Source organism: Borostomias antarcticus (genome assembly GCF_949987555.1).
Source record: "Borostomias antarcticus genome assembly, chromosome: 34".
Taxonomy (NCBI): Eukaryota; Metazoa; Chordata; class Actinopteri; order Stomiiformes; family Stomiidae; genus Borostomias; species Borostomias antarcticus.
In genome coordinates this window covers 3070498-3082997 of record NC_140267.1, presented here as the reverse complement: position 1 = coordinate 3082997, position 12500 = coordinate 3070498, and the positions used below count along the sequence as shown (strand labels likewise).

Genomic DNA, 12500 nt, shown 5'->3' with positions numbered 1-12500 from the left:
ACTGAAATAAAAATAAAAACTAGGCTTTACAAAAAAAAACGATAACTAACTAAAACTATATTGTGTGTTTACAAAACTAACTAAAATAAAATTATAGAGAAAATGTCCTTAGTTTTTGTCTTTTTCATTTCATACATAAGCCTAGTATTTTGGGTGGATATGAAATATATCCTCCATTATTTATTTAGCTGTGCCGCTGCGCAAAGGTAATCTGACGTTCGCCAGATGGTTTGTTTCACACAGAGTGAAACAACATGAGCTCACGAGATCAGGATGGTCTCACCAGGCTAGCGCAGAAAAAAAAAAAAAACGAATACTGAAACTAATAAAAACTAAACTAAAACTAAGCATTATCAAAAAAAATAAAATAAACTAAACTAGCAAATCTGCTTTAAAACTAATTAAAACTAAACTGAAATCGAACACAAAAAGTTAAAACGATATAAAAATAAAAACTAATGAAAAAAGCTAAACTATTATAACCCTGCTATGGACGTCTGTAGCACCAGGGCTGTACTGTATCTAACAGGTCTGGAATATGTAGAGAGTGGGTCGTATGCCCACCTCCCTTGTTCTCTGTAAAGCGCATTGTGTTGCCTCTGGGTATGAAATGCGCTATACAAATAAAGCTTTGATTGATTGATTGATTGATTGAGGCCGTCCTGAGTAGACTACTCCACAGGAAACCCAGAGAACGAAGCAGACGATCTCTCTGATCTGGGCGAAAATAATGTCGCCGTCGTCCTACAACGTGGGCTATCTGACAGATATGTGCATCTGTGTGTATGTGTGTGTGCGCATGTATGTGTGAGTGTGGATGAAGCATACAGACCCACTAAAACCAGACCATCCCTTTGTTCCACATTGGAATGACCCGGGTATAAAGACTGTTGTCAGGGAAGAATGTTTACAGCTCACTTATCTGGCCCCCGGGTGATTATTGTTTTTTTGCTTCCCTCTGGAATATGTAGAGAGTGGGTCGTATGCCCGCCTCCCTTGTTCTCTGTAAAGCGCATTGTGTTGCCTCTGGGTATGAAATGCGCTATACAAATAAAGCTTTGATTGATTGATTGATTGATTGATTGATTGATTGATTGATATATATGCTTGGTCTCACTATGGCTGCCAATGTGGCTTTAAAAGGGCTGGAGTGGCTCGTCACCGAGCATTCACACTGAAGGGAGTGAATGAGTACATTGAAAGCCGTGGCTCTTGATCGCGGTTTGTTGATGCCATAGACAGTGTTACAGAGAACGTTGCTTTAGCGCACTGCGCAGACCAAGAGCAATACTTTTTCTTTTCACCACCCAATATAGACCAACGTGACATCATATGAATGGAATTTGCATTCGGTATCCCAAAATATACCATAATCAAAGAAGTATCTTTAGAAACTGTCTGGAAATTAAAAGATTCAAGCATTGTTATTTGTCATGCGATACAATGAAATACTCACTTGAGACCTTCCCGTCACAAAGACAATCAAAACAAACAATAAAAGTCAAACTGACAGAGTAACTGTTAGTAAATCTGTTGGATTAACTCTCCCTGAAGCAGCTGTGGCCGTCCTGTCACAAGTCACTTCACCGCAAACTTGACACCCTGTCACTAAGTCCCGTCACCGACACCCTGACACCCTGTCGCTGGTCCTGAGCATGACTGTGCTATGTGGAGCCCGGCCTACTCGTTCCAGACTGAGTGTGTAACAGCCATGGGGCTTAGGGTAATGTCGCCCCCTAGAGACAGGCTTTGGAAGGGCAGAGCGCTATTCCTGACCGCTAATTGCCCTGCTCATGTTCTAGCACCGGTGAACTTTGAGTAGCCAGCCTTGTGGCTGTCCCTTTGGGACCGGCGTGGCTGTGCCTTTGGGACCGGGGTTAGTTTAGGTAGAAGATGGCTGTGTGTAACCCAGTTTTCGGCATGTCCCGGTGTGGGATTCGAACCCGGGTTTCTCGCAGGACAGACACTGTTTTAATCAGCTACGTTGAAAAGCTAGGTCTTCATCGGCATGGGTGGACGGTGTTTATAGCGATTCCACGCTTTTAGGGCGCAATCCTCATTAGAGCGGAGGCACACGAGGGCGCATGACCTCCAGGGCGCGGTGATATTCAGATGTGAATGACCTCCGGGTGCACTTGTTTTCACTCGCAAAGAGTGCAATTCAAGTCAGGTGTCCGAAGACAATAATAATAATAATAATAATAATAATTAAAATGTAGGCTATCCCCGATGCTGTTACTTGTATGATCAGTTGTTAGAAGTACTGTAAGCACTTGTCTGTTTGCCCTTTTTTTATGAGCATTTGTATGTTTACCTTGTTCTGATTGGTCGAGTCGTGCATTCGGGTACGTAGGCCAAGCTACATGGCCTAGTGCAGGCTAATCATTTGTATTTACCTCGGAAGATAATAATATAAAATAAAATGCAGGCTATCCCCTATGGTGTTACTTGTATGGTCAGTTGTTAGAAGTACAGAAAGCACTTGTAGCCTATGTTTACCTTGTCCTGATCCGTCTCCTGAGTCGTGCATTCGGGTGCGTAGACTATAGCCTAGTCCAATAGTCCTTTCCTAGTAGGGCTTTTGTTGTTTTTACATTTAAAAACGCCACTTCTCAGAGCGCTTCTGCGCCGGCCGACACCGAGAGGCGCTTTGAACGCTGCTTCGATAGCTCTGCCACCCTAATTCTACCCCAACTGGCACCACTATTAACATTTTCTGGGGCCTCTGAACTCACTACCTACTCAGGACAACCGAAAACCCAGTTTCACTCAGTTCCATATGCACTGGTGTTCACAGGAAGAGAAGTACTGATTGGGGGGTTGTCAGGGAGGTTCTCTCTATGGTTCCCAGGCGTGGTGGTGGCCGGGCTTTTAAAGTGTTACCGATATTTTTGTCTGCTATTCTAAATGGGAAACAACGAGCAAAAAGATGGTTCCGCTCAAAAGTACAAAAACGGGTTGATTTATTCCAATACGATTTGCAAAACGGGTCTTTCGAGAGAAACACGCAAGTTTCTAGCAAAAGCACCCCTGGGTATCTCCAACACACCCTTTTATTCAAACTCTCGGACTGGAAACCAGACGTTGAATTTGATAGGCTAAAAACACCATTTGATGTCATGGAACGGGCGTTAGAGGAGGAGCCTCAGGAAAGCATGTGATTCAACCCAAATGAAATACAGAACGCATCTTAACAATTCAATGAACAGGCAACAACAGTTACAATAAACATTCGGAGCAGACGAAGGGGAGTAATCCCTTCTACCATGTGGATTCTCGGCTGTAGACCTCTTCTCACCTAGCTGAGCGAAAAGGCCACAGACGATGTTCCCATGAGATCAAAGCAACTGGGAGCTAGTGTCATTGAAATCAAGCTTTGTCTATTGACAGTCGTCCGCACCAGTAATTCAATAATTCACAAAAGACACCCCCACCACTACAAATGTCAGCTCTAATTGGCAGACGACGCTGCTGGGAGTCTCCTGACATTTACCGTCCGCCAAAGGTTGCCGTGACCATAGCGCCGCTACCAGCTGCGTGGGCGATGACTCAGACGGACAGAAGCTCTGCACTCGCTTCCACAGGGGACGCCGGGGGCGACCTTTGACCTCTCGCCTTAGCTCAGAGGAGACACACGACCGCACGACTATACACGCCCAAAGACAAACAAATACACACGCACACACACCACATACACACACACACACACAGGCGCGCGCATGCACACACACACACACACGCACACACACACACACACACACATTGGAGGTTCAACAGGTTTGGCTGCTGCCAGCTCTCACATCAGCTGTACTCTGTCTCTCAACACTCTGGCCATTCATCAGCTGTGTCCCTCTATTTTTAAGAGTTCAAAGTGTTTTAAAAGAGTTTAAAGTCTAAAATCACCACATATATGTGCTCAACTGCTTTCTAGTCCTACTCCTGGGCTGAATGAGTGTAAGTGACTGTACAACTCTCCTCTCATGACAAGATAAAACTAAAGGTAGATAAAGGGAAGGCCAGACTTAAAGGGATATCAAGTTTGGTGGTCAGAACCGTGGCAGGGCCAATGGGCGGCCTGGGTGGGCCAGTGCCGCCCAGATTGACAGCTGGTCCACCCAATCAAAAGTGCTATAGCCAAATTTGAATGAGGGAAGTAGAAACAACATGAAAATAAGTTTAAAGGTGGGATAGGTAGTTTGCTTTTGGCTTTATTTGGTAAAATTGGCATAATATCCTTTCAGCTATCAGTAACAGAGGTGCTCCGAGAATAAACTTGGATCTCCGTGTTTACCGCTGCCTCTGTATTTTGGATTCGAAGAATGCACCGCGCCCGAATGTATTGACCAATCAGGGTCTCTATCTCGCCACACCTACCAGTCATGTTTGGAGGGAGGGACTACATCATGATGGACAGGAGGGAGGGGCGGGTTCTTTTGAAAAAGATGACCAATCGGAGGCCTTGTTGACGTCAAACTACCTACCCCACCTTTAAATGTATTCAATAAATTGTAATAAAATTAAAAGAAACAAGACTACATGTTTTGTTTGATTTTTAATGTTAATAATAATCATTCATGATCGGTGCTGCTACTGTAGGCTCCGTCAACGTGAGCTGCCTGCGTCAGTCCTCACTGGTTGGAGGTAACGTTAGGCTGTCTAGCCCTGTTAGCCGAGCCGCTAGCTAGCTAGAATGTCGTCGTCGAAACATGTTAAGCAAACGTCGTTGTCAAAACTACTTTAAAATACCACGCGGAGAGGAAAGGGGAGATCTACCCACACCACCTGATAATGACGATCCGCCAGATCCGGTCCAGATCCGGTCCAGATCCGGTCCAGATCCGGTCCAGATCCGGTCAAGATCTAAGGCCTCCAGCCTCCCTTGCCCATGCTCAGCCCACTGATCCTTGAGAGAAGCATGCTAACGCTAACGTTACTCCGCCTACACACCTGTCTGTGCTTGACTAGGCGCATATTATATTGGAGGTTAAATTATAGAGGCCCACCCTGATTTACAGAAGTCCACCCTCCGAAAAATGTCTGGCCTTGTGATTGGCTCAGAAGTGTCCATATGGACTCCTGCTACAGTATCTGACTGTCATATCGGGGCGGCTGTAGCTCAGTTGGTAGAGCGGGTCGTTCAATGATCGAAGGGTCAGTGGTTCGAATCCCAGCTCTGACTGTCCACATGTCGAAGTGTCCTTGAGCAAGACACCTAACCCCAAATTGCTCCCAATGAGCAGGTTAGCACCTTGCATGGCAGCTACCGCCATTGGTGTGTGAATGGGTGAATGAGAGGCCATTGTAAAGCGCTTTGAGTGCCGCTAAGGTGGAAAAGCACTATATAAGTGCCGTCCATTTACCATATGCACCATCAGAGCCACACTGTCAAACTGGCCAGCAGGAAATCCGAAATAAATACAGCGATTTCATGTGCCATTACTGGAGTCTGTGAGGTAAAACGTGTTATTACCGGAGTCTGCGTGGTAATTTGACCTGCTCAGTGGCCTTGCGGTTAGAGTGTCCGCCCTGAGACTGGGAGGTTGTGGGTTCGATCCCCGGCCGAGTCACACCAAAGACTATACAAACGGTACCCGATGCCTCCCGGCTTGGCACTCAGCATCAAGGGCTGGATTGGGGGTGAGTCTGCGCGACATACTAGCGTCATGTCCAGGGGGTGGACTTGTACATCAAAGCTGCCTCACGCTATAGCTCCTGCGCTATGGGCCACTAGGTCCAAGAAACATTGGTTCTCAAAAAGGCTTATTTTACTAACTGTGTGGTAATACATGTGCTATTCCTGGAGTCTGTGTGGTAATACGTGCTATTACTGGCGTCTGTGTGGTAATACCATCGCTGGTTTCCATGTGGAATTTCTCAAATGTAACAAAACACACAAAAAAAGAACATCCTGAATTGAATCGGTCGCGTTTCATCCCTCCAGCAGGAATGGGCCAAGCTGAACTACATTACCCAGCTCATTCAAACTCCTGCCTCTCATCGACTGAATCCACAGACCCACAAAGCCGAAAGGGGGAGGAAATAGAGGGGCGCCAGTCCAGACAAAAGGACCTGAGAGAGGCGAGGGGTGGATCACCGACCGGCTAACAAAACCGGCGTTAACCCTCCACCCCCAACGCAGTCCAATGGCTGTGTGGTTGAATGGCTCGGCTCAGACGCCAGCTCAGATCTCTAGTGCGCTCGCAACACAAGAGCCGGGCTGCCCAGAGGACACGGGGGGGGGGGGGGGGACACCGAGGGAGGGGGGGGACAGAACATAGAGGCAAAGAAAGAAGGAGGAATAAGGAGATTCGGAGAAAGAATGGATGAAAGAGAGAGGGAGGGAGGGAGGGAGAAGTCAAGTCAAGTTTATTTATTTGATGACGAGGGACAAAGTGCGCCGATGACCATTTTGTAATACAAATGTAAACGCGCCCAATTATAGCCAAAAGGCTAGTTTACACTAGAGAGAAGAGAGAAGGGAAACCGAGATGAGAGATGAGAGAGTGAAAGGGAGAGGGAGAATGAGAGACAGTACGGTAGAAATACAGCAGCTAGCTAAAGAAAGAGTGCCAGCTAGCCAGCCAGCCAGCCAGCGGGCTATAGATAGGAGAGACACTCTCTCAGCCTCGCTGTCCTGGCCTGTCATAATACCCATGATCCTCACTAACCTGCCATGATTCTCACTAACCTGGCCTGTCATATATATGATTCACTAACCTGGCCGGGCGTACCGGCGGCGGTATAGCTCAGTTGGTAGAGCGGGTCGCTCAGTGATCGTAGGGTCGGCGGTTCGAATCCCGGCTCCTCCTGACTACCTGTCGAAGTGTCCTTGAGCAAGACACTGAACCCCAAATTGCTCCCAATGATAATATGATTCACTAACCTGGCCTGTCATATACATGGTGATATCTTTTCACGTCATGGCCAAGCCTTAATGAGCTGTTGGTTCATCACTACCTTCATGGAGTTCTACTGTATATATTAATAATAAGTATTCACAAGCAAAAAGAGGAAGCGTTTGAAATTGTTGAAACTTTCTTGTTTTCTCAATTCGGCACACTTGAGAAACCGTGTGAGAAAACGCCATGAACTTTTCTGCTAACAAGCATGGCGACAAGATGACACCGCATAAAGGCGGTGACACGATATTCGTCTCGATATCAGGTCACACTAACTGACAGAGCAGGTCAGCAAGAGCACCCAGTGACAATCCTGCCCCCTCTTCCACAGGTGACTGTGTCACCTCTCGGTAATGTCACAAGAACACAGCCTAGCGGGCACCGAGCAGGACCCTTGGCCCTTGGACAGGTAAGACACGGCTGTACTACGGAGAAGATCCTAAATCTCCCCTTCTGACAGGGCGAGGAGGGAGAGAGGAGAGGGGAGGGGAGGGGGGTGGCTGGTGGGGGTATCTATAGCCCTCACAATCTGCCCCAGCAGCGCTGACCTTCAGCGGCCTGCTAAAAACAGCCTTGCCTGTCAGCAGCCGAGCCTGCTGGCTCTTATACTGCAGGCCTGGGGGGGTGGCAGAGAGGGTGGGTGGCAGTGAAGGGGTGGCTCTCATACCGCAGGCCTGGCGAGGGGGGGGGGGGGGGCAGAGAGGGAGGGGGGCAGTGAAGGTGGGCTGAAAAGCAGGCGCCTGTCAGTCTTTAGTCTGCTACTGTAACCCAAGGGAACACGGGATGAGGAGAGAAGGGTGAGGGTACGAGGTGGGTGTGACGAGGCCCACCCAAGTCTCTGGTGTGACGTCAGTGGATTTACTGAGGTAAAGAGATGGCCTTCGTTGGCATGCATTGAATGTTGTAATCGTGCGCTATCGGTTACCAATGGCAATTGCAGGGGGTTCGGCTGATTGGCCGGTTCTCATTTGGAGAACATGAATTAGGATGGATATTAATGAGTCACTCGAAACTCGCTCGTAAAAACCTGATCTCCTGGTCTAAGAGATGAGATAACTTTTCTCAAAATACCATTACTGTACATTTAAAGCTGTATTAATTGTTTTTATTTACCACTAGATGGCAGTAAGGAACTTGCGCAAACTTGTTTACAAAGGAATGGCTAAAAGAGCCATATAAAACACGGGGGGCGGAGCAAAGGCACAGGCTGGCTCTTGACTACACAGTCAGAAACGCTGGAATAGGGGCGTCCCGGTAGCTCACCGGGTAAGGCGTGCACCATGTCCTCCCCTCTCTCTCTCCCACATTTCCTGTCTCTCTACACTGTCCTATAACATTAAAGCTGAAAAGCCCTAAAAAATATCTTAAAAGAAACGCTGGAATAACAGCAGACAGGCGACCAGTAAGGGTCAAAGTTCAAGTACAGTAGGATGCTATTATGACGCTACGGCTGAGTGAAACAATCTGATACCAGGTGGTTTTAATTAGGTTTTGACAAATGTGAATAAAATCAATGAATGCAGCTTCAAGCCCTTGTTGAGCTGCAAATATCCGTACAGGTGGGGTTCACATCCCAATATCCGTACAGGTGGGGTTCACATCCCAATATCCGTACAGGTGGGGTTCACATCCAAATATCCGTACAGGTGGGGTTCACATCCCAACTACAGTACCTGTAACTACATAAAAACACAGTTTTTCAAGCCAATAAACATGGTTGTAGGACTGTACAGATGGACTGAGGATACATGAAGCCATGCACATGTCCCTGGTTGTTAGATGCCCTCATGGAGCCTGTCCCTGATTGGTAGATGCCCTCATGGAGCCTGTCCCTGATTGGTAGATTCCTTCATGGAGCCGTCAGGCCAAAATGTGTCCGGCGGCCAAAATGTGTCCGGGGTAAGAAGTCAGATTATCTAATAACATTTTTTTTTGTTTCTAGCTCGCTAGCTAGCTTGTCTAGTGTCAGTCAACATAATATCAAAGTTTCTAATTCATTTGAATAAAAATATATCTATAAAATTGAAAAATCCCGTCTACGAACATTAGCTACCAGTCTTGTCCACGAACGTTAGTCAGCTAGTTTGGGGAACCCATGATCTCTACAGCTGCTACAATTCAGTTCTATTCAAACTACTTTAGCTACAAAAGTAGCTAAAAAATACATTTAAAACGTCCGATATTGGATATGTTTGACGTCAATGACAAGATGGCTAGCTAGCTAACTAGCAGAAAAATACAACCATCCCTTTAACCAGTCATAACGACAGACCATTAGGTCACATTTTTGCCTGCCCCTATCCCTGGTTAGTAGATCTCTTCGTGGAGCCTATCCACACATCTGACAAAGGCCACATTCCTAATAGCAGTCCAGTCTTAAATGAGATGCCATCAACTCTCACAAATATAACGACTTTATAAACCAAATATACCTGCAAGCAGGGATGTGGGGACCAAGCAGTTTAGCTGCAAGCAGCCATGGAATCATCTAGACTGACGTGGCGACTTGAGACGTGTTTGACAAGGGTGAAGGGTGGTCCCGAGAATTTCGAAAGTCAGATATATGGTTGAACGGGATTCGATCTCTGTACCTGCTGCTTGCAAGACCGACGCGCTATCCACTGTGCTACGCCGGATGTTGCAAAGGTGAACCGCCCTAGTCCACAAGGCATGTCAGCCGTCGCTTCCTCTCGGTTGAGTGAGAGGGGGGGTGTCGTCATTTAAATTGGCACACGGCGAAAAGTATACATAGCAGACCGTAACTATTTACTTCTATAGAATCCAGACAATCACACAAACATTTCGAGGTATAATATGTCCTTCTGTCTTCAAAAGTGTAGGAGAGGTGACGAGTTAGAAACACAACATTGATTCAGTCCAATCCAAATTTCCATTCGAAAGTGCCTCAGATGAAATAAATAAATAAATCGTGTTTTTCTTTTGTAAAGACTCTAGCTACTGCCAATAAGACCAATGGATAAATGTCTTTACATGACATTACAGTCATTTAGCGGACGCATTTATCCAAAGCAACTTACAATATTGTAAACTAGCCTAACTGACCAACTGAACCTTTAGTATTTAGTTTGGTTTGTGTCTATGTGAGATCTCACATTTAGGTTAATGACTGGGGCCATTACTGACGGGGCTGGATCACTGGAGGCAGCTGGGTCAGGGTGTGTGTGTGTGTGTGTGTGTGTGTGTGTGTGTGTGTCCACGGCTGGGAGGTGTAAGATGGGGAGAAGTGAGTGACACAGTCAGCTTGGCGATCACCACCTTCACAACCTCAACTCCATTCCTTCCCACTCCATCCACACGCACACAAATACACACACCGTCACAGACACACACGCTTCCGACACTTACACACACTACCACAGACACACAAATAAACACGCTTTGACACACTACCACAGACACACATTGTCTTGACCTCCCTCTCACACCTGACACGTCGCAAAACATCCCCGAGTCACAGCTTTGTCTACTACAGTAATACAGTCATCGTGGGTTATTTTTAGACAGGCAGGATACCGTAGAGCCTGCAGGAAGGTCCTCTGCACCTGTCGGAGGGCTGAGTGACTGAGCCTGGTGGTGCTGGGGGCCACAGGCCACGGTGAGGGCCCCCGAGCCTTAGCTTAGCTTCCACTGCCTCCAACAAGTGCTTCTCAGGAATGGGACTTAATGGAAGATAATAGTAGCTCTACACCTGAGCATGTCATGTACATGGATGGAGTATTAGCGAAATTACAATCAATACATTTTGCCTTCTGAGGTCTGAACTTCCGACTGATCGAATCCTAGTCATTCAATAGTTATTCTCTTTATTAGGCTGCTACCCTCAACCATAAAGAGGAAATATCTTGTATTTTTACTAGTGTTTCCATTCAGTAATACATGTCTTGAAAGGCACGGTTGTCTAAATGAACAGTCCATGACAGGAGGTCTGTGTCCCAGGGGAATGACAATGGAGAGTCTCCCCAGGGCCAGCGTTGTTCCCTAGCCACATGGGAATGTGTGGACGGGTGACAAAATGTATCACCATGGATTGGATCCAACTGCCACCGTTTGACGATTTGTTATAGCTTCAAGTTCCTCCGATGCCTGACGTACAATGGACAGGAGGACTTTCCTCAACCAGAGGAAATACATGGTACTGTCACACACATACACACACACACACCCACACACAAAGACACACACCCCACAAACAAAAAGGTTAAGACACAATTGATGATCAATGCGCAACATTTGCCATTCATTCAAGCCTAGCAACCCATACATTTTTAGCCATAGCCTAGCAACCCATTCATATTTTTCAAGGCCGTTTCTCTCTTAAGGACGGGGAGCATTCCAAGATTTCAAAGACAATCTATAAAGACATCTCCTATAAGGACATCTCCTATAACAATATCTATAAGAACATGTGTTAACCCTTTCGATACGACCACGTCACCGGCAACATTTTAAAAAATATCTAACAAATATTTAATAATCTAAAAAAAATATCTAACAAATCTAAAAAATTCCTCACTCCAACACTTGCTGAAAGCTGAGAAACTGCGCTTTCTAGTATTATAGGGAAAATCCAATATTCAAAATGTTGTCACTGTACTTAGGGTTAAAAGGGTTAAAAGAACTTCTACAACGGAGAGTTTGGATACTTGATTCTGATTGGCTAGCAGCCGTTGTAAAATACTCTGTAACCCACAGCTGCAACCATATAACAATTAAGCCTAATTTATACTTTGTGAGCCATTTTTTGGCTCATGGCTCATTGCTCTGTGCATTTATACTCGACGAGCCGCGCCCTGCCGTGTCCATGGCAACGTAGAAGCTGCAGGATAGGCTACTCGCGCGCGCCTGAGCGCAACCTCTCGTGGTCAATTGCTTAAATCTATTAATCCTCTTCCAGTCACAATAATTGGTTCCCCTTCCTGACATCCACTCGTCTATCACGTGACCGACTGGAATGAAACACAAGACAACTTGTTGATACCACAGTGTATGAAGGAAGAACACAATACTATTTTTTTTCTTCAAGAGAAAAGAGCTCACAGCTCACAATATAAAATGGCATCATGAGATGCAGTAGTCAAACCTTAAGCCATTCGGTGTCTCACAGTATCGTACATCCGTTACACAGTAAACAAAACCTATAGACTCTGGATTATCTGCAGGCAAATATACCTGCAGGAGCAACAGTCATCTCTGTGTTCAGAAAGGTTTCATTAACATCGAAGGCAAGCTTCTAAACCTTGGATGGGTCTTTCCAACAGGTGCGTTGGTGTCCAACACAGCATACTCTCAGATGATTTAGTATCTGAGCTGTAACACGGTATCTCCCATCGGCCTAGAGGTGTGGGCTTTCCCAGAAGACTGCACACTATTACCCACCCTGGTAATGACCCACTGAACACCGCCAGAGGTCTCCTGAACACACACCAATCCTGCCCGACGACACGCCCCAAAAGGAACAACGCTCCAAAAATACAGGGGTAGTAGGAAATGATTTGCGAAATTAAAAAGTATGAATTAACTGGCGTAACGGCACACGGCACACAAAGACTCATCCCGTCGGTCGAAGAAAGTCGGGGGACA

General features: G+C 46.2%; 1 protein-coding gene across 1 annotated transcript in view; it reads right to left on the bottom strand.

Annotated features, from left to right (window-relative positions):
• The window catches only part of ldb3a (LIM domain binding 3a), a 53625-nt gene that overhangs the window by 36829 nt on the left and 4296 nt on the right, over positions 1-12500 (bottom strand). The gene's annotated exons all lie outside the window — the stretch shown is intronic.